At 37.1% G+C, this 22,443-nt stretch overlaps 1 protein-coding gene across 27 annotated transcripts in view; it reads right to left on the bottom strand.

The window, feature by feature from the left end:
• MIPOL1 (mirror-image polydactyly 1) overlaps positions 1–22,443 on the bottom strand; it is a 302,383-nt gene that overhangs the window by 173,914 nt on the left and 106,026 nt on the right. The window lies entirely within an intron of this gene.

Below are 22,443 nucleotides of genomic sequence, written 5' to 3'. Positions count from 1 at the left end.
AGTGGAGAGTTACGAAATCATCTTTCCTGGACTTTAAATAGAACACATTTAAAAATGATTCCTAACATTTGAGCTGGTAATAACATAAGAAACTAAAAGAGATTTATAACTTCAATATATCCCAGATGTCTTTATTTAGCCCTTTAAATGCATCTAACATTTCCCTGAACACAAAAGCCAGCCAAAACTAACTTACTCCTTGTCTGTTGAACCCACCTCTATGATCTCTCCTCCCTAGCATCCTAATGCTCCAGTTTTCTATTTTAACTGGCTATGTATTATGGCACCTTATTCAGGAGGCAAAAGAAGGGATGGGTAGGATGATAAATTTGAGGAAGTAATCTAAACAGGTTGCCAAAAAAATGAAGGAGGGCTGAAAATTAAAGCCACATAGTCCCTTGATTTCAGTATTATCTGCTGTTACGGAAGAGGTGCCCCTTCCACCACGCCCACAGCTTTTCAAGATCTCAATCTGCTGGGACAGCCCTCAGGTCTAACAAGAGAATGGCAATCTAAACACTAATGCTATTACATATCATATATAATGTATGATTTGTTAGTTAAATTGCTAATTATTAATTACATGGATTCATAATTATACTTAAATGCATTAAAGTTGAATTAGAAATACGTTTGTATAAAATTTAAGAATATTTGGTCGGTACTTTCTAGAGGTTTAGGATGGTCACCTGAGATCTTAAACAGATTCGCGACTACAATTCTAGTAGTTTAATTAAAAGTTATAATTCATTAACAACACTTCCTCTTCAACTTCAATAATAAAAATTCCAGAACTGTTCTGAATTTTTGTTTTGATATGAGTTATATCAAACTACTGCATTTCTGTAGTTTAATATGAATAACCAGAAAGTAATTAAAATGTGTAACAACATTTTACAACTGAAGTAATTATAATAAAGATAATTATAAAACTACTACACAAAAGAGGTCTGATCTAGATTATTCATTTTCTATAATCTCTTCAGTGCTGCCAAGGCCTTTATTTCTAAGATGACGACTTTACTTCTCTGGCTAATGTCACTACTAGGATGTGGAATTTTGATCCTTTTTGTACAGCTATAACCTTGTAATGCTGAACCCTATAGTTAGCTAATGGTCAGGAAAACAAAATTCAGTAAATAATACCATTGTAATGAGTTGGTTCTTAAGTAAACTTCAATGGATTTTCTAAAATCCATAAACAAACAACAGTATAACCTAAATGTTAAGTTGGCAGTTATTGCACAAAAGGTCAGAGATGCTTCTTAGACTATTGTAAAACACAAAGCAGAGTTCAGGAAATAGTATTAGTACTCACTGGATAATAGCCACAGTTTAATAGTTTATTAAGCTCTTTTTCAGTTATTGTATTCTTGGAATCACAGATGCCCCCTCTCGGATTGCAAACTTTGCTTGCTATTATAAATGCCGTAATCTCAATAGAGCTGTCAATTACTTAAGTGCTCATTCTTAATTTTCTTATTGTATAATGTGTTGCCCAAACATCATTAAATCCTAACAGAAGCCACTCCAAATTCCAAGATTACAACAGGAGAAAAACTAAAAGACTGTATGACAAATCGAAGTATCAACAAGTTGAATCTTATATAAGTCATTCTTTTTGAGAGATAAGACTGATTATCTTTGATTATGTAAATATGGTAAGCAGTGCTTTCCACAGGAAATCAGGAAATACTTGTGGGCTGATTTACTGACCACGGTAACAAAAGCTTTGGAGACTTGGGACATTTCCCAGGACGCTTCCTAGTTTTTCAATGAAGTCAATCACTTAGACATTATTTTTTCCAAATGTTCTTGAAATTGTTTTATTAATTTGTATATGTAAGGCCAGGAATATCATTGAAACCATTCAACAGGGATTAACTTAAGAGCAATCTCAGTGAAAAACAGTCTACATTACATTCAACTCCCTAAAGTCAACTAAAACTCTAATTTTCTCCTTGCTTATCTCTTTCTCTTACCTATCCTCCTTGTACTTCTGTCATCTGTGGCCTTCACAAGTACCTTTTTATGGCCAAGACAATTCGATATGTTCTTAAACTTAATCCTTTTATTTCTTCAGGTCAGTAAAAAACCCACCTTACTCCCAGTGACACTTCTCTCTGAATCCCCTAAACTAGAGCATACTCTTTTCACATACTGTTACTTCAGAGGCAGAAAAAAAGGACTTGAGTTTTCCTGGTTCCCAACTCTCATTTCCAGCCCACTAATCTTTCACTTCTGAAGTTTCTGTCATCCATTTAGAGTCTGTGGTCCAAGGGCTACTACTGGTCCAAAACTGACATGGAATAAAGTTAGTACTAAATTCAAAGGAAATAATTAAACATTTTATAGAAATTTCACATAGAAATTTTATGGCAATTGAGCCCAATAACAACAATAAAAAAAAGTATGCTTGAATTTTTCATGTCTATAGACTTTTTCATTCATTTTCATTTTTATTCTATGTTATAGAAGTAGTGGTCCATAACACATTGGAAAAGTATTTTTGTTTTTTCCAATTTTATTTATTTATTTATTTTTAATTGCAGTAACATTGGGTTATAACATTATATAGCTTTTGGATGTACATCATAATATATTTCGAATTCTGTGTAGATTACATCATGTTTGCCACCCAAATACTAATTATAGTCCATCCCCTCACATGTGAGCCTAATCACCTCTTTTGCCTTTCCCCGCTTCCACCATGGTAACCACCAATCCATTCTCCGTTGCTATGCGTTTGTTTGTTGTTGCTTTTATCTTCTACTTATGAGTGAGATCATACGGTATTTGACTTTCTCCCTCTGACTTGTTTCACTCAGCATAATACCCTCAAGGTCCATCCATGTTGTCACAAATGGCCAGATTTCATCATTTCTTATGGCTGAGTAGTAACTGTGTATAATGCTGCAATGAACATAGGGGTGCAAGTATCTTTATGCCTTTGCATTTCCAAGTTCTCTGGATAAATACCTGGATAAATATCCAGGGATAGCTGGATCATATGGTAGATCTATTCTTAATTTTCTGAGGATACTCCATACGGCTTTCCATAGTGGCTGCACCAGTTTGCACTCCCACCAGCAGTGTACAAGGTTTCCCATCTCTCCACATCCTCTCCAACATTTGTTTCCTGTCTTGTTAATCACAGCCATTGTGACCAGAGTGACGTGATACCTCATGGCAGTTTTGATTTGCATTTCCCTGATAGCTAATGATGTTGAGCATCTTTTCATATGCCTGACAACCATCCATATTTCTTTGGAGAAATCTCTGTTCAGATCTTTTGACCATTTTTTAATTGGGTTGTTGGTTTTCTTGTTATTGAGCTGTATGGGTCCTTTTATAATTTGAATATTAACCCCTTATCTGATATATACTTTGCAAATTATCTTCTCCCAATTGTTAGGTTGTCTTTTCGTTTTGTTGATGGTTTCCTTTGCTGTGCAGAAGATTTTAGTTTGATGTAGTACCATTTGTTCATTTTTTCTTTTGTTTCCCTTGCCCGGTCAGACACGTACTTGAAAATATGCTGCTCAGACTGATATCAAAGAGCAAACTGCCTGTTTTCTTCTAGGAGCTTCACGGTTTTGGGTCTTACATTCAAGTCTTTAATCCACTTTGAGATGATTTTTGGGCATGGTGTAAGGTAATGGTTGATTTTCATTCTTCTGCATGTGGCTGTCCAGTTTACCCAATACCATTTATTGAAGAGACTCTCCTTTCTCCATCGCATGCTCTCGGCTCCCTTGTCAAATATTAGCTGTCCATAAATGTGTGGGTTTATTTCTGGGCTCTCGATTCTGTTCCATTGATCTGTGTGTCTGTTTTTGTGCCAGTACCATGCTGTTTTGGCTACTATGTAACCAAACAGTAGTATATTTTGTAGTATATTTTGAAATCAGGGAGTGTGATACCTCCAGCTTTGTTCTTTCTTCTCAGGAATCCTTTTGCTATTCGGGGTCTTTTGTTGTTCCATATAGATTTTAGGATTCTTTGTTCTATTTCTGTGAAAAATGTTGTTGGAACTTTGAATAGGGATTGCATTGAATCTATAGATTGCTTTAGGAAGTATGGACATTTTAATGATGTTAATTCTTCCAATCCCAGAGCACGGAATATCTTTCCATTTCTTTGTGTCTTCTACGATTTCTTTCAATGTTTCATAGTTTTCGGTGTACAGATCTTTCACCTCTTTGGTTAAGTTTATTCCTAGGTATTTTATTCTTTTTGTTGCAATTGTAAATGGTATTGTATTCTTAATTTCTCTTTCTGTGACTTCATTGTTACTGTATAGAAATGCAACCGATTTTTGTACGTTGATTTTGTATCCCATGACTTGACTGTATTCCTTTATTGTTTCTAAAAGTTTTTTAGTGGATTCTTTACAGTTTTCCAGATATAAAATCATGTCGTCTGCAAAGAGTGACACTTTGAGTTCTTCTTTTCCAATGTGGATACCTTTTATTTCTTTTTCTTGCCTGATTGTTCTGTCCAGGACTTCCAATACTTTGTTAAATAAGAGTGGTGACAGTGGGCACCCTTGTCTGGTTCCCGTTCTTAAAGGGATAGTTTTCAGTTCTTCTCCATTAGGAATGGTATTAGCTGTGGATTTGTCATATATGACCTCTATTATGTGGAGGTACTTTCCTTCTATACCCATTTTACTCAGCAGTTTTATCATAAATGGATGCTGTATCTTGTCAAATGCTTTCTCTGCATCTATTGAGATGATCATGTGGTTTTTATTCTTCATTTTGTTAATGTGGTGTATCACGTTGATAGATTTGCGGATGTTGAACCATCCCTGCACCCCTGGAATGAAACACTTGATCATGATGTATGATCTTTTTAATGTATTGTTGTATTCGATTTGCTTGTATTTTGTTGAGGATTTCTGCATCGATGCTCATCAGTGATATTGGCCTATAATTTTCTTTATTTGCATTGTCCTTGTCTGGTTTTGGTTATCAGGATAATGTTGGCTTTGTAGAATCAGTTAGGAAGCCTCCCCTCCTTTTCAATTTTTTGGAAGAGTTTGAGAAGGATAGGTATTAAGTCTTCTTTGAATGTTTGGTAGAATTCACCAGGAAAGCCATCTGGTCCCGGACTTTTATTTTTTGGGAGGTTTTTGATTGCTGTTTCAATCTCCTTACTGGTGATGGGTCTATTCGAATTTTCTACTTCTTCTTGGTCCAGTTTTGGAAGGGTGATATGTTTCTAAGAATTTATCTATTTCTTTTAGATTACCCAATTTGTTGTCGTATAGCTTTTTATAGTATTCTATTATCTTTTCTATTTCTGAGGTGTCCATTGTAATCTCTCCTCTTTCATTTCTGATTGTATTTATTTGAGTCTTCTCTCTTTTTTCTTGGTGAGTCTAGCTAAGGGTGTGTCAATTTTGTTTATCTTTTCAAAGAACCAGCTCTTGGTTTCATTAATTTTTTGTATGTTTTTTTAGTCTCTGTATTGTTTATTTATGCTCTGAATTTTTTTAATTTCCTTCCTTCTGCTGATTTTGGGCTTTGTTTGTTGTTCTTTTTCCAGTACCGTTAGGTGCACTTTTAGAGTGTCTATTTGGGATTTTTCTTCTTTGTTGAGGTAGGCCTGAATTGCTATGAACTTCCCTCTTAGAACCGCTTTTGCTGTATCCCACAGATTTTGGAATGTCGTATTTTCATGTCTCCAGGAATTTTTTGATTTCTCCTTTGATTTCTTCATTGACCCAATCGTTGTTCAGTAGCATTTTGCTTAATCTCCACATTTTTGTGGCTTTTCTGGTTTTCTTCCTGTAGTTGATTTCTAGTTTCATTCCTTTGTGGTCAGAAAAGACGCATTGTATTATTTCAATCTTCTTAAATTTATTGAGACTTTTTTTGGGGCCTAACATGTGATCAACCCTGGAGAATGTTCCATGTGCATTTGAAAAGAACATGTATTCTGTGGTTTTTGGATAGAATGTTCTGCATATATCTACTAAGTCCATCTAGTCTAATGTATCCTTTAAGGCCAGTGTTTCCTTATTGATCTTCTGTTTGGATGATCTATCCATTGGTATAAGTGGAGTGTTAAAGTCCCCTACTATTATTGTGTTGCTGTCTATTTCTCCTTTTATGTCTGTTAATAATTGCTTTATATATTTGGGTGCTTCTATGTTGGGTGCATAGATATTTACAAGTGTTATATTTTCTTGTTGGATTGTTCCCTTTATCATTATATAGTGCCCATCTTTGTCTCTTGTTACAGTTTTTGTTTTAAAGTCTATTTTGTCTGATATAAGTATTGCTACCCCTGCTTTATTTTCTTTGCCGTTTGCATGGAATATCTTTTTCCACCCTTTCACTTTTAGTTTGTGAGTGTCTTTCAGTCCAAAGTGTGTCTCTAGTATGCAGCACATACATGGGTCTTGTTTTTTTATCCAATTGGCCACCCTATGGCATTTGATTGGAGCATTTAGTCCGTTGACTTTTAAAGCAGCTATTGATAGAAATGTATTTATTGCCATTTTTTTACTTTGTTTTTCTTCTGGTTGTTTTAGTAGTTCTTCTCTGTTCCTGTCTTTTTCTCTTGCTCTCTTCCCTTGTGGTTTGATGGCTATCTTTACTAATATGTTCGATGTCTTCTGTCTTACTTTCTTGCTTGCTTATTATAGGTTTCTGATTTGTGATTACCATGAGGATCCTATTTAATATACTATGCATATAACAGTCTATATTGAGTTGATAGACTCTTTAGCTTGACCTCTTTGTAAAAGCTCTACTTTTCACTCCCCTCCTCCCACATTTTGTTTTCAAATCACATATAGTCTCTTGTTTAGTGTGTGTCCATCCATTACCCTCTTATCATTGAAATAGGTGATTTTACTACATTTGTCTTTTAACTTTCATATTATCTTCACAAGTAGTTGATCTGCTACCTTTACTATATTTTTACCTTTACAAGTGATTTTATTGTGTGGTTTTTTGTTGTTGTTTTGTTTTTTTGATATTTTTTTTAATCTCTATTTGTGGTCATTGCTTTCCCACTTAAATAAGTCCCTTCAGCATGTCTTGTAGAACTGGTTTCTTCGTGATAAACTCCTTTAATTTTTGATTGTCTGGGAAGCTCTTTCTCTCTCTTTCCAATCTGAATGACAGCCTTGATGGATAGAGTATTCTTGGCTGTAGGTTTTTTCCTTTTAGCAATTTAAAAATGTCATGCCATTCTCTTCTCGCCTGTAGGGTCTCGGCTGAGAAGTCCGCTGCTAACCTTATGGGCTTTCCTTTGTATGTCGCTTGTGGCCATTCTCTTGCTACTTTTAGGATTCTCTGTCTTTAATTTTGGACATTTTAATTATAATATGTCTTGGTGTAGGCCTCTTTGGGCTTATCTTGTTTGGAGCTCTCTGTGTCTCCTGAACTTGGATGTCTGTTTCCTTCCTCAGATTAGGAAAATTTTCATCTATTATTCCTTCAAATAAATTTTCTGCCCCTTTGCCTAGGACACCTGTAATCCAAATGTTAGCACGCTTGATATTGTCCCAGAGTTCCCTTAGACAGTTTTCATTCTGTTTCTTTTTTCTGTTCTGCTTGGGTGATTTCCTCCAGTCTTTCATCTAGCTCGCTGATCCGTTCTTCTGCATCCTCTACTCTGCTATTGAGTCCCTCTGGTGAATTTCTCATTTCCAGTCTTGTATTCTTCATTTCTGATTGGTTCTTTTTTACATCTTCCAATTCTTTGCTGATGTGCTCACTGTGTTCATCCATTCTTCTCCCCAGATCTGTGAGCATCCTCATGATATTTTGTTTGAACTCTTTGTCGAGCAGGTCGCTTGTTTCTGTTTCATTTAGTCCTTTTTCTGGGGTTTTGTCCTGTTCCCTTGCTTGGAAAGTATTCCTTTGTCTCCTCATTATGCCTCTTTCTCTGTGCTTATTTCTATCTATTAGGTGAGTTGGCTATGTCTCCTGATCTTAGAGAAGTGGCCTTACGTATGAGATGCCTTATGAGGACCAGCAGTGTGCTTCCCTCTCATCACCAGTCCCGAAGATCCAGGAGTGACCCCTTTGTGGGCTACTTGTGTCCTTCTGCTGTGGCAGGGTTGCTCCCACTGCAGGAACCCAGGGAATCTAGTCTTTCATTCCCTGGCCAGCTGTTTGTAAATCCGGTTTGGGGAGCCTCAGCACCATTGGCTACAAAGTCTATCAGCACACTCCTATTGCAGTTTTCCTCTTCATTGGGTTGGTACCCAGTGTAGCTGGTTGCTAGGCTCAGGGGCTTACAGTTGTGATAGGCCTCAGGCCTACAAGGCTGTTGTCAGTTCTCTGAGGAGTGCAGCTGAGTGGGGCTGGCCCTAGGCATGGGAGCACCCAATTGTTTCAGGCTTTGAAAGGTGGGGCTGATTCTTTTTATAGCTATTTCTGAAGCACAGGTCTTCTGCCCAGATAAGCCCTATCCGCCCCCAGGACCACACATGCTGTCAACACAGTCCTGGTCCCTGCACACTTCTCAACCCTCTGGAGCGTACCCCAATGCCGTACTGCAGAGGCCCCCACCTCTCCACCAATGGCCCCTACAGTTCACCTGGTCCTCGCACAGGGCCTGCCCCTCAGAAGCAGACACCATTGCCTGCCTGTAGAGGATCAAAGCACTCAGTCAATGCAGGCTGAAAAGCAGCCTGAGGGCTAGCTGTTAGGTGGGGCCAGTCCCTGGGGGGGGTTGCCTGCCCTGGTTGAACTGGATTAAACCTGTGCTCTAGTGGGCGTGGCAGACCCCTGGGCTAACAGGCCAAAGGATGAACCTCAATGGCACCCACTGGGGTCTGTGTCAGCACGCCTGGACCCATTCAGAACAACAGCCCCCAACAATGTCTCAGTCTCTGAAGAGGCCCCTCCTCTCACCAAGATGCTCCCAGAACCCACCAGGTGAGTTTCATTTCACCAAAGGACTGTCAGCCTCCTCTCTGCTGATTTTAGGTTGCTGCAATGAGTAAGTTTGTGTGCGCCCTTTAAGACCCAGGTCTTTTCGGCTTTCGGCCGATAGCTTTTCTGGGGTATCCTCACTGCAGTGAACAGCCAGCAAAGCCAGATAGTAAGACCCCGTCTCAGCTGGGCTGAGTCTGAAGGATGCTTATAGCAGTATCAGCCCCTTCTCCGGTCCTCACTCCTCCAGGGAGGGCTGGTACCTTAGGGTGGCTCCCGCCTGGCCAGCTGAGAAGCTCCGCTGCTCACAAAGGTGGCTCTTTTCTTCTCCAGCAGGAATTTCTGGCTCTTCCTCCTTAGTCAGGGCTGTCCCTTGTTGTGGGGGTTCTTTTTATCCAGTTTTCAGTTTTCTCTCCAGGGTAATTTTTCCAAAAATAGTTGTAACCTGGTTGTGTTCGTGGGAGGAGATGAGTTCAGTCTGCTTACGCCGCCATCTTGACGAGATCTTTAGATTCAGTCTCAATACTCTGCAACCTAGGGCAAGTTACTTAACCTCTCTAAGTTGCAGTTTCCTCATCTATAAAATTAGTAATATGAAAAAGTTTTGTTTTTTTTTTTTAAACTGGTCCTTCACCACAGACAGTTTGAGAAGCACTGATTTGGATGACTTGCGTCTCATCTGTGCCACGGTGATCTAACAAGAAAGGTTACTTTCTCACATTTTCAAAGACAATGTCTTGCCAATATTCTAGACAAAAGCAAGAGTTACTCATGCAACACTCTAGCCTCACAATTCTTAACTCGCTTATTCTAATAAAATTTACCTTCAAACAATACCCACAACCAGTATTTTGTTCTTAGTTCTCTGGAATCCTTAACTCTTGACACTCTACTTTTGGATCACAAACTTCTATTCTTCTACCTTCTTTATAAAACTGTTCTGTTCTTACTGGAATAAACACTGCCTCTGGATATGTATTTGCCTTCCCTGAACGCAATGCTTAGGCAAAGATAACCATCCATGGACTTACAGAATGCCTATGTACCACCATGGGGATTCCACACAGCATGTTCTGATTAAAGAACTCACTCCACAGCAAATGAAGTGTACAATGGGCCCATGCTCATGGAACTCACTGATCATACCACGTTCCCCATCATCCTGATGCGGCTGGCTTGATAAAACAGTGGGAATGGAGTTTCGAAGACTTGGCTATAGTGCCAGTTAGGTGGCAATACTTTGTGGGGACAGGGCAAGGTTCTCTATGACAAGGCATATGCTCTAAATCAAAGTTCCATATGTATGTGGTGCTTTTTCATCCATAGCCAGTACTCACGTGTCCAGGAATCAAGTGGTAGAAATGTAGCTTCATTCACTATTATCCCCTTGTGCTCCACTAGCAAAATTTTTGCTTCCCTCCTCTGCAAACTGAGGTTCTGCTAATCTACAGGTGTTCCAAAGGGAGAAAAACTTCCACTTGGAAATAAAACAAAAACTCCATTAAACTGAAAGTTGAAACTGTCACCCGGCTACATAGGCCTCCTCATGCCTCTGCATCAATATGTAAGGAAGGTTACCTTACTGGCGGCAGTAACCGATCCTAAGTGCCAAGGGGAAATTGAGGGTAAGGAGGAATATATCTGGAATACAGGAGATCCCTTAGGGCATCTGTTATATCCATATTATATATATACATCTATTTCTAGTGAATATATCCCTAAAAAGTGATGGTGAAATAAAGACATATTCAGATAAATGAGAGCTGAACTCAACTACAGCAGGTGTGTACTAGAAGAGAAAGAAAGAGAGGGAGGGAGAGAGAGAAAGAGAGGGAACGAGAAAGAAAAGATAGAAAGACAGGAAGAAAGACAAAGCTAAAAGATGATATTGAAATTAAGGAAAATAACAAAGTGAAAATTCATTCCAACATGAAGAAATAAAAAGTACCTAAAGTGATAAATGTACAACCAAACATAAGAGAATATTTTTACTTATCTAACTTCTTTGAAAGACAATTTATTATTTGAATCGAAATAAATATAAAAATACATGTCAATATATCAAAAGGATGAAGGCAAATGGAACTTTACTGTTTTAAGATTTTTACAATTTAAACCATGTGGGGCATTTATTAATACTAAGAAGATTGTGAGAAATACCATAGATATTGAAAAACAAAAACTTGTTAAGCTGTCAAGCCCCCTCCACTCTAATGATTTGTAGATTCAAAAAGATCCAATCATAATCCCACCAGGCTTTATATGGAAAGTAAAAATATGATTTTAATATTTATAGGAAAATGCAAAAACCCTATAATAACTAAAACAACCTTAAAAGGAACAAAGTTGGAAGACTTTCAATGCCTAACATCAAAATTTACAGCAATTAATACAGTGTGGTATTGGCATAGAGACAAAGAGATTATTACAATAGAACATCATGTCCATAACCAGACACATACTTATACGACCAATTAATTTTCAAAAAATGGCACCAAAGCCACTCAAAGGAGAAAAAACCTTTTCAACAAATATTGCTGGAACAAGTGAATATTAACTTGCTAAGAAAATGAACCAGAATCTGTATCTTACAGCATACACAATAGTTAACTCAAAGTACATCACAGATTAAAAGTAAAAACTAAAACAATAAAGCTTGTAGAGGAAAACACAGGACAGTATCTCTGTGATCTTGAGGTGAGGAAAGATTCTTAGACAAGGTACCTTAAAAAGTTGATATATTAGACTTCATCCAAATTTGAAACCTTTGCCCATCAAAATATAGAATTAAGAAAATGAATACGCAAGAAACAGACTGGCAGAAAATATTTTTAATACATGTGTCTGACAACAGACTTTACCTAGAATATATAAAGAACTCATACAAATCAATAATAAAAAGTTCAATCACCATCAGATCAATTTAAAAGATAAGCAAAAGACTTGAACAGATGTTCAAAAAGGAAGAGGTATGAATGGCTAAGAAGCCCATGAAAATGTGTCCAACATCATTAGTCAGACGCAAATGAAAACCATAAGGATATACCACTACACACCTGCTACAACAGCTACAATTAAAAATACTGACAGCACCAATTGTTGGTGAGTGTATGGAGCAATCGGAACTTCCATAAACCTCTGCTGAGAGTGTAAAATCACAGAACAAACAATTCGCTAATTTCTTTTAAAAATAAATATTTACCAACCTTATCACTCAGCAATTCTACTCTTAGGTATTTAACTAAGAGAATAAAAACAAATGTCCACAAAAAACTTGCACAAGAATTCTCATAGTACTAGTCTTAATCAGACACAAAAACTGGACAAATCCAAATGTACATCAAAAGGAGAATGAATAAGAAACGTAATACTATACAACCGAATATCACTTATCAATAAAAGGAACAAACTACTGGTATAAAGAACAACACAAATGAATGTTACAAATATTGTGCTGTTACTGTATGATTCCACTTGTATGAAGTTCTAGAATAAGCAGAATAAATCTGTGGTTAAAAACATCAGAAAAGTTGTTGGGTGGGGCAGGGATGGCTGGGAGGAAAGGGAAATAAATGCGGGGACTTTCTTGGATTATAGAAATGTCCTGTATCTTTACAGGGATGCAGTCACATGGGTGTAGTTATTTGTCAAAATCCATCAAATTGTCAATTTAATATTTATGTATTTCATGTGTGCGTGTAAATTTTATCTGAAATAAAAATTGTGAACAAATAAAAAGCAAACATATTACCAGTGAAAAACTCTCAATTTTCCATGACCACTAAATCAAAATATCCCACTTACAAAAATCTATAATATACTCATGATTTATACATACACTTACTGGGAAGTTTCCAGATAATTTAAAAGCATATTTTATTACATATTTTAACATACTTACAAGATTATTACAGGTTTTTTTTTTTACAACAGGATAAGTAATATTAATGATGAATTAATATCTAACTTTGGAATTTTTTTCAAGGGATTATACTACTGAAACAAGCTACTAGTTACAATAAAAACCACCTTCCCCTGAATCTTTTCAAGGTATCGACATTAAATATTTAAATTAATTCTAGGAGGTGGTTTGGGAATCTGATCTTTTGTGATCCCAGAGCTTAGTATTACGATAGATGAGTCAAGTAGCAATTAATCAAACAAACCTGTATGCAAATGCACAAGCACAGCCACAGAGTCATTTTCAAAAGAAGAATGAAAGCCTTGATATACTATGTGGAGAATTCAAGTTTTATTTTAAAGTGTCCTGACACCTTGGACTAAACACAAATACTTTGCTGTGAATGATATTCAGACATCTTTACATTCCTCCCGCAATATTTGTGTAAGCATGGCAGATAATCTTACTAGCCATTTGGTTGGATGTACTTTTGCTTTTGAAGATAAAATTGAGCATAACTATAACCCAGTAAGATGTTAAACTGAAAGATTTCCTTATGAAATCAGAGGTGTATTGAAGAAACAAAACCATAGCAATTTGAATTTTTGTGCCCAAATGACAGTTTATCAAACCAAGTATCAAGTAGTTTTCTAAGAATGCTACTACAAAATTTAGTTCCCTGTAAAAGGTGATACGTTTAGAATAAAGAGGTTTTCATGCCAAAAAGTATAATAAGTTCCCCAATACTTAGAGACTTCTAATAATTATCAAGTGTGCTCATGAGTTCATGGCTTAAATTCACACTTTTTGCAGTCTTGCTACTGGAAGAACACTGCTCTTTCTGGGAAATCAGGATGGAGTTACTACCACACTAAATAACATATTGACAAAAATGTTTTATGTACTTAATATAGTCTATTATATTTTAAACAGTGTTAGCTGTAATGCTGGTGAAGATTAACTTTTAGGGAAATAATTTCAGTTTTTGAGATCTTAAGACAGCAAAAGCACAGGTAGAGCTCTAGAAGTGATACGCTGATACTCCATCATCATCATTCCAACCAAAGACCTACGGGAATTAGTACAAAAGAAGAATAACAGAAATCCTAGATCCTACTTCAAAAACATTTAAAAAAATTTAAGTAAAAAAAAATCAGTCCTTAAGAGATAGATAAAAGCTTAGAAAGAGACATTGCTTACCTGCACAGGAAGAGAACACAAATAAATGTAATCATCTTAGAGATACTGTGATCTCAAACATGTGACTTTCTGGAAAAAGTAAAACTAATTAATGATTAAAAATATCAGATCAATGATTGCTGCTGGGGAGTGGGAACATGGATTAACCAGAAAGAGCATGAGAGAACTTTCTGGGGTGATTGTACTGTTCGACATCTTGATCATGGTGTTAGTTACGCAGCTGTGTGCATTTGTCAAAACTTAGAGAATGCACACTTAATATTGGTACATTTTGGGATATGTAAGTTTCAAATCACAAGAGAAAAACCATAAAAGTATTGAACTCTAGCTAATGATATACTTTGCTGAAGAATTTAGGTGCCAATGCACTGATGCTTGCATCTACCTGAAATCCATCAACCAGGTGAGAAGAATTAATGGATGGAAGGAAGGATGGATAAGTGCAGAGATAATATAATAAATCAAATTTAGCAATATATTAACAATAGATTCCAGGTGGTGTGTAAATAAATGTTCACTGCAAACTACTTACAACTTTGCCATATGTTGGAAATATTTCATAATAAAATGATGGAGAAAAAAAGTGGGAAATACGGATGGAAAAGAATATGACATTCAGATACTTAAGGAGACTTTAAGGCAAGAAGTATTACAAAAGAGATAAAAATGGGCTTTTCATAATAATAAAATAGTCTACTGAATAGGAAGATAAAATAATTCTAAAGATTTAAATATCTAATAACCTGGTTTCAAAATAAACAAGATAAAAGTTGACAGAATTAAAATGAGAAAAATTCATCATAACTCAGAAAATGATACAACAAGCAACAACTTATGAATAAAGAATTGAAAACATAATTAGCCCACTTGGACTAAATGACATACAGAGAATACCACTATATCCGGTAACTGCAAAATACACGATATTTTAAAGAATACATGGATCATCTAACAAATAGGGCCTGTCTCGGGTCTTAATGTAAGTATCAACAAATTTGTGTTTTCTCACCACCAGGGAATTAAATTCTAACTCAGCAACAGAAAGATACCCTCAAATCTCCTAACGTTTAAATATTAAGCAACACAGTTCTAAATGAGTCACAGGTGAAAGAGGAAATCACAATTAGAAACTAAAAATAGTCTGAGTGACATGATAGTGAGACACATATCGAAAACTTGTGGGATGTACCAAAAGCAGTGTATAAAGGAAAATTAATTGTTTTCATGAAAAGATCAATGATTTGGAAGACTCAACATTGGTAAGATGCCGATCGTCCTTTAATTGATCTTTAGAGGCTGTGAAATTTCCATCAAAATATCAGATTTTTTAAAATGGAAAATGACAAGCTGAACAAATGACCTAGGATAGAAAAAGAAATACTGAAGAACAACAAAGCTGGATCCTTACACTATCACAAACAAAACCAAGACTTACTCTAATGCTACAGGAATTAAGACATAGTATGGTATTAGTACAGGGATAGAAAAGCACACCAACAGAACAAAACAGAGACCAGAAACAAACCCCCACATATATAGCCACCTAATTTACCACAGTTCACTGGGGATGGGAGGGAAGGACATGATTTTTCTAATACAAGACGCTAGGTCTAGTCAAGTGGGTATCCACATGAAGAAAATGACGTACCTTGACTACACAAAAATTAATTTGAAACAGATCAAGACCTAAATGTGAAAGCTAAAATAATCCAGCGTCTACAAGCATCACAGAATGTGTTCATTATTGTGGGAACAACAAGGGTTCCTTAAACAGAACACAAAATGCATTAACTAGAGGGGGAAAAATGATAATTTTGACTTCATTAAAATTAAGAACTTTTGCTATCAAAAGGCACCACTAAGAGAATAAAAATGTAAGCCACAGACTATATAAGTATCTGTATCCAAATTACATAAATCAATAAGTAAAAAATCAGACAACCAAATTGAACACCAGACAAAAGCCTTGAATAGACACTTGACATAGGAGAATATCAAAATGGCCAACAGATACACGAAAAGTTGCTCAATATTACTCGTTACTAGGGAAATACAAATTAAAGCCTCAATACAATATGACTACATATCTATCAAAATAACGGAAATTAAAATGAATAATGATACCAAGTCTGACCTCACAACGGGGCAGCTCTCTTACATCCCTGGTGTAAACTGGTATACTTTGGAAAAATGTCTCGAATTACCTACTAAAGCTAAACCTCGGACAGCTATTCTGTGTATATACCTGTATATGCACCAAAAGAAATGAATGCTTATGCCACCAAAAGATATGTACGAGAACACCCATAGTTCTTTATTCATAATAGGTCAAAACCAGAAAAACCCGTATTTCTATCACCTGTTGAATATGTAAATAAATCATGGAATAGTCATACAATGGGACATAACACTGCAATGAAAAAGATCAACTACTGATAACTGTAACAATACAGATCAACAACATGGGTGAAAAAAACCAGATACGAAAGAGCACATAGCATGATTCTTTTTATACGGAAGTTTAAAAATATGCAAAATGACCGATGATGTTAGAAGTAACAACAGTGATTACCCTTGGTAAGGAATTCTGACTGGGAAAAGACATGAAGGAGCCTTCTGGAGGGCCACAAATGTTCTCTATCTTGAACTGGGTGCTGCCTACGTGGGTACACACATACGTAAAAATTCATCAAATCTTTCCCTTAAGATCTGTGCACTTTACCATAACTTATACTTCCATTAAAAAAATACACAATCTTTGACTTCCACAGCTTTCCCATCTATTCTTCTCTCATTTCTCTCGTTTAGACTTCCATCATCTCCTGCTTAGTTATTATAACAGAGTCTCAGCTGTCTCCTCAGCCTTGGACTTACACTACCAAAGCCACTTTATGCAGTGCTGTCCAGGAATCTTCTTCAAGGACAGTACTTTCTATATTACCAGAAAACTTAAAAACCTTGGAAGCTCCACACTGCCTGAGAGTGAAGTCTAAATTCCTTAACATTTTATTCATTTGAAGCCCTTTTGAGTGAAATCCCAAATAACATTTCTGGGTACAACTTTTCTAAGAAGGCAATTTGAAAATATATACTTATTTTAAAATGTTTATATCCTTTGATTCAGTATTTCTCCTTCTAGGAATTTTCCCTAAGGAAATAAACATGAATGTCCAAAAATTTAGGTATAAAAATGTTCATTCCATCAAAAACATAGAAAAAATATACAAACACCCTCCCAAATGGCAAATGAGTTCAACGCATCTTAATATATCCATGTTATAAAATTATAAGAATATCTTATATAAACTCAAACGGAAAATCAGGCTACCAAGCAATATGTATGATATAACATGCATTGAAGAAAAGACAAAGAACCTGTATATGATTATTTCAAGGAAATAAGTTTATGAGCAAATTTTCCCTTCTTCTTGTTTACCTGTACTTTCCAAAGTTACCTATAATTTCAAAAAGTTATAAAAATTTCATAATAAAAAAGAAAACTTATTAGATTAGATTAAATACCAACACTATATTTTTAGCAAGATGGACTGCGGAAAAAAACACACAGGCAAATAATTGTATGATAGACAAGAAAGCAAATTAACAAACTGACAGGGGAAAAAAATTAATAAAAATTTTACAGTCACTATAATAAAGAATGTTAAACTTGTTTCCTACTTCTAAAAAATGAAACTCTAAATGTTATGATTTATTTTCAAGTATGAGCTTTTTGTCAAGCTTCTAATAACTTATCAAATAATTATTTTGCATCTATTGTATGCTGGGCACCATGTGAGTTACAAGGGACCCAAAGTGAAGGCAACACTAACCCCAGAGAGGCTAAGAAATGAGGTTCTCTCTCCCCCTGCTGACGTGGAAGGTTAACTTTGATGGTGACGTCACTAGCCAGATGTTGGTTTGCTCTTCAAGTGGATTTGTTACCCTGTGTTACACTTCCGATCTCGATCTGTCTTTCACAGTGACTTTACTGTGGCCTACAGGACCTTACAGATTTGTCTGCTTGCCTCTCTCTTCTACCTCATCACTTACCACTATCTTCCTTGTTCCTGCACTTAATCACATTTAAGCTTGGTAATTTTGCATCAGTGCCCTAAATACACCAAGCTTGTTTCCTGTCTCTGGGCGTTGTCGATCTATTCTTTTCTGATGGAATGCTCTTTCCAAAGATCTTTCCATGGCTGGATCCTCCTCCTCTTTCAAGTATTAATTCAACTATTTACCTTGGCAAATGGGCCTGCTGTGATCACCCTATTTAAAGTGACAACCCCACTACTAACTGTAGTCACTCTCTCATGCCTTTTTATTTTCATTATATTGCTACCTAAAAGTACTTTATTCATTCGTTTGTTCACTATCTGTATGTCCAAACTAAAACGTAAGTTCCGTAAGAGTAGGAACCTTTTCTATTTGGATCATTGCTGAGTTCCCAACACAAGGTCAATAATAGGTACTCAATAAAATGTGAATAAATGAATAGTATTTCACTAACTTCTTTTAGTTCAGTCTATCTTGAAATGGATGTAATGTAGTTCAGTTCATTAATTCAACAAACATAGAGTAAGTGCCCATACTGTCCCAAGGACTCTGATCGACACAGCTAAAAAAGAAGAGTGCCTATCTTCAAGCTAGGAGGGAAGACAGGCAGAATCAATTAACTGTAAAGCAGTGTGCAAGTACTGGAAGAGGACCCAAGGTAAGATGGAGGCACGAAGAGGAGATTTAGCAATATCACTTCATGTGAGAGACCTTCACGGAAGATCAGATATTTAAATTAGCCTTGAAGTAGCAGGCTGACAAGTGAACAAGTAGAGAGGAGGTACGTTCAGTGAGAGGCGAAACCTGCTAAAAGGCAGAGTCATCCACCAACAGACCAGCTGTACTTTCTGTACAAGGCCCAGCTGTCTTCCGAGAATTTTCTGCATTATGTTACTGGATTGGATTCGGGTCTTCCTCTTATTTGGTTTACTTTTCATTGTGTTGGAGCTGGAGTTTAGTGCTTGGTATAGCTTGCAGGCTATAGAGAAGGGGGAATCTGACTAGTGACATGTTTAGCTGAATCTCTTTAATTAGCCTGATGAACCTCCTGGTCCTTCCATGCTTTTTGTATTTGTCAACACTGGGCATAAAGGGGCTCAGGAGCTATAGTTTTCACTATAGCACTTGACAAAAATGAAGTGACTAAATTGTCCAAAAAAAAGGTGCTAATTATATTCTGTTTAAAGGAGGCACAGAAATGTTTTAGGAATATTTTCAACAAAAACAAAAACAATAAACAGAAGTGCACAAATTGACAGGGTTGATATTGAATTTAGATATTTGGAATGCCTCATTTCCAGAAAACAGTGGCAAGTTAAGATTCTCTGCGTGGTGTTCAGGTAATAGATTTGCGAGCACGCATTCAGCCTTGATAGACCAAAAGGGGAAACTAACATCCAGAAAACAACAGAGTAAAAGGAAACCCAGGGAGAGGCTGAAGGATGCTGGGATGTTTAACGTGGGAAAGAAAGCAGTGCTGGTTTCTGCTCCTGCCTGCCTGTGCTCTGATTCTAAAAGTGTTTACCTTGCAAGCTCCTTTTCACATTGTTCCTGAACTAATCATGATCAGGCCTGACAATACAATCAAAGCCCTATTCTTATCACTATATGGGAATGACATTAGTTCAAGAACCATAAGCATACTATCCATGATGCCTGGAGTAGATTCCAAAAACACCCATGTACATAAAGAATTGACCATTTTCTTCCTTCGTCTCTGCTGCATTCCAAGTCTTTATAACAAAGCCTTTGCTTTGGTGTTTTGAATATATTGTATTTTACCAATCCCCCTGGCCCATGTGGCTAAAGCCCATATTCCAAGTGATGGAAAGTATCTATTTATAAATAAAGTCATGTTGGTAAATATTACTAAATGTTGATTTTTCTTTTTATACCATAAAGGCAGTGGGCAAAGGAAAGAGAGGAAGAAGGAATGGGTGGCAGTCAATATTTAATTATGCTCCATGTGTTTATTTTTAGTTAACTTAAGAAAATAAATGATAAAAAAATCAAATGTTTAAGTTTATATGATAATTATTTCCAAGTGCATAAAAATAGTTTTGCCTATCTCTTCAACAATGTATCGAATGATCCAAGATTGAAAACACGTGAAAGGACACAAAATAGTACAAACAGTTGCCCAATTTAAAAGTTTATGGGCTTTTTCCCATTCTAATCTGAAGATAAATGTCAGATGTCCACATCCAGATAGGGTGGGATCATTTGTGGCAGAACAATGCTCCAGGCAAGACCAAGAAAAGTCAGATTAAAGCAAGAATCACCTGTTCAAAGGCAGCAGAGGGCTGCTGGTACGACAGGGACTGAGTGGCTACGATTCTGGAGAGGGGTCAACTGCAGAGAGATGATTTGAAGATGTGCAGTCACTTTTTTCCCCGAGTTTTAAAGATTCAAGGCATGGGCGAGGGGGCTAAGAAATCACGCCGTGGCCACACAGAGGGCCCCTTCTGGAGGACAGAGAAATGATCTAAGCTTCTGGCAGTCACGCAAGGCTAACGTGACGAACGCAGGAACTTGAGACTTGTTTCCACCTCATACCATGTGCTAAATCCCAAACCCGTACAAGGCTTGAAGTTAAAAAGCTAAGACCTAAAACCTCAGGAAAGAATAGTGGAGTTTTCCACAGTCTTACAACGCTGAGGAGACAAACACTAGCACACAGGATCCGCCAGGAGTAGGGCCCTCGTGAACACTGCAGCCCTCAGTCTGGGAAGCCTCATCAAAAGGCCAGGGTGAGGCACAAGCAGACCAAGACTCACAGAACATCCACTCAGCCTCTGTGGGAGGGAGCAAAGCACTTTAGACAGTGACAGAAATGAACTAATAGGAAATATTTCATGAAGTAGGAGAGAAAAGTGATAGTTGGTTCAGTGATCACCTTAAGCAGGCGAGAAAAGATGCGAACTAGTGTAGGAATAGAGAGGCTGTCCTTAAACGGAAGCATGCAGCAGAAAAGAAACAAAGTAGAGAGGGCAGAGCATGCGGCTGCAAATGCTGGTAGGCTGGTGGATGACATGGTGGGGACAAACAGAAGTTCTCGTTTCGACCGGGGAGGAGTGGTTGGATATCTGAGGAAAAAGGAGAAGAGATAAAATAGTCTTCTAGAGGGGAGAGTGAATAGATGAACAAAAGGCAAGAAGAGTGACGGGTAAGACCAAGGGCCTACTTGAAGATAGTAGTCATGAATTTAATGTAAGTTCAGTTGGCAAATCTGTTTGATTTTCTCCTGCCATATAAAGCCGTGAAGGTGCAGAACAGGCAGAAAGTTAAGCTGATAAGGCTTAGGTTTTGGTAGGTGAGTAGGACAAAAGGAAGAGAATGCCAGGAGAAGAGAGGTTATACTATTCGCAAGTTGGTGATAATTATGGTGGGTCATGAATATAAGCTGGGTAGAGAGGGAAGTGAGGACATGAAGGGTTTAAGGGATAGGAAAAGAGGAACTGAGGTCAATAGAAATAGGTGCAAATGGAGTGGAAAAATTGCTAGTCAGAGTTCTAGACTAAGTGAGCTGGAAAGACAGTAAGTGGTGGTCAGAAAGTGGGATGCTTGAAACTGACGTTGATAATGACCAAGAATAGGATATGACCATAGTGTGCATGGCAGAAGTAGTGTGGAGCACGTGATGACTGGAGGAGAGAAATTCAAAGAGATGAGAGGCCAAGATATTGAAAGGATCATCCACGCAGATATGTAAATCGAGAATTATGACAGGCACAGGCTGAAGAAAGTGACAGTGAAACAGATCCAAACATCTTTAAGAAATGAGGGAAGTGACATAGGAGTGCGTACGTGCCTGCAGCAGGACTGGGTGGTACAGTCTGAGCCATAAGCTTCAAAGCTGGAGGTGTTTGGAGAGGAAAAAAGGAACAGTGATGTACAAACACTGGTGAGGAACAAGCCTCGGAGTGCAGAGGCGTAACTGCTGTGGAGGGAATACCACCACCCGAGCGGACCGCAACGGAGGGGGGGCCCTCAGGGAGGGAACAGGGTTTCCAGCAGAGCTGGCCGGTGGAAGTCACCTTCAGAAAAGAACACACTAATTATGTGATTCATTTACCAGTGTTTACTAAGAGGCGCTGAATTAGGCATGGGGAATAAAATAGTAATAAAGACACAATCTCAGCCCTCACAAAACTGCAACTCAAGTGAGAAGTCTCGTATAAAAATTATTAATTTAAAGAATATAACTAAATTCTTATAACAAGCTAACGGTTTTATTAATAAATGAGGATGCATGTCTTTGAAGAAGGGTCTAACTACATGATTCTTTTAATATATCTAATCATTGCAGTATTAATTATATGCTAAAAACTAACGTGAATTAAGACTATGTGGGGAGAAGTCCTTTTGTAATGATAAAGAAAG

Source organism: Equus przewalskii, chromosome 1, assembly GCF_037783145.1.
Source record: "Equus przewalskii isolate Varuska chromosome 1, EquPr2, whole genome shotgun sequence".
NCBI classification, from domain to species: Eukaryota; Metazoa; Chordata; class Mammalia; order Perissodactyla; family Equidae; genus Equus; species Equus przewalskii.
Note: the sequence above shows the minus strand (reverse complement) of the source record. Positions and strands in the feature narration are given on the sequence as shown.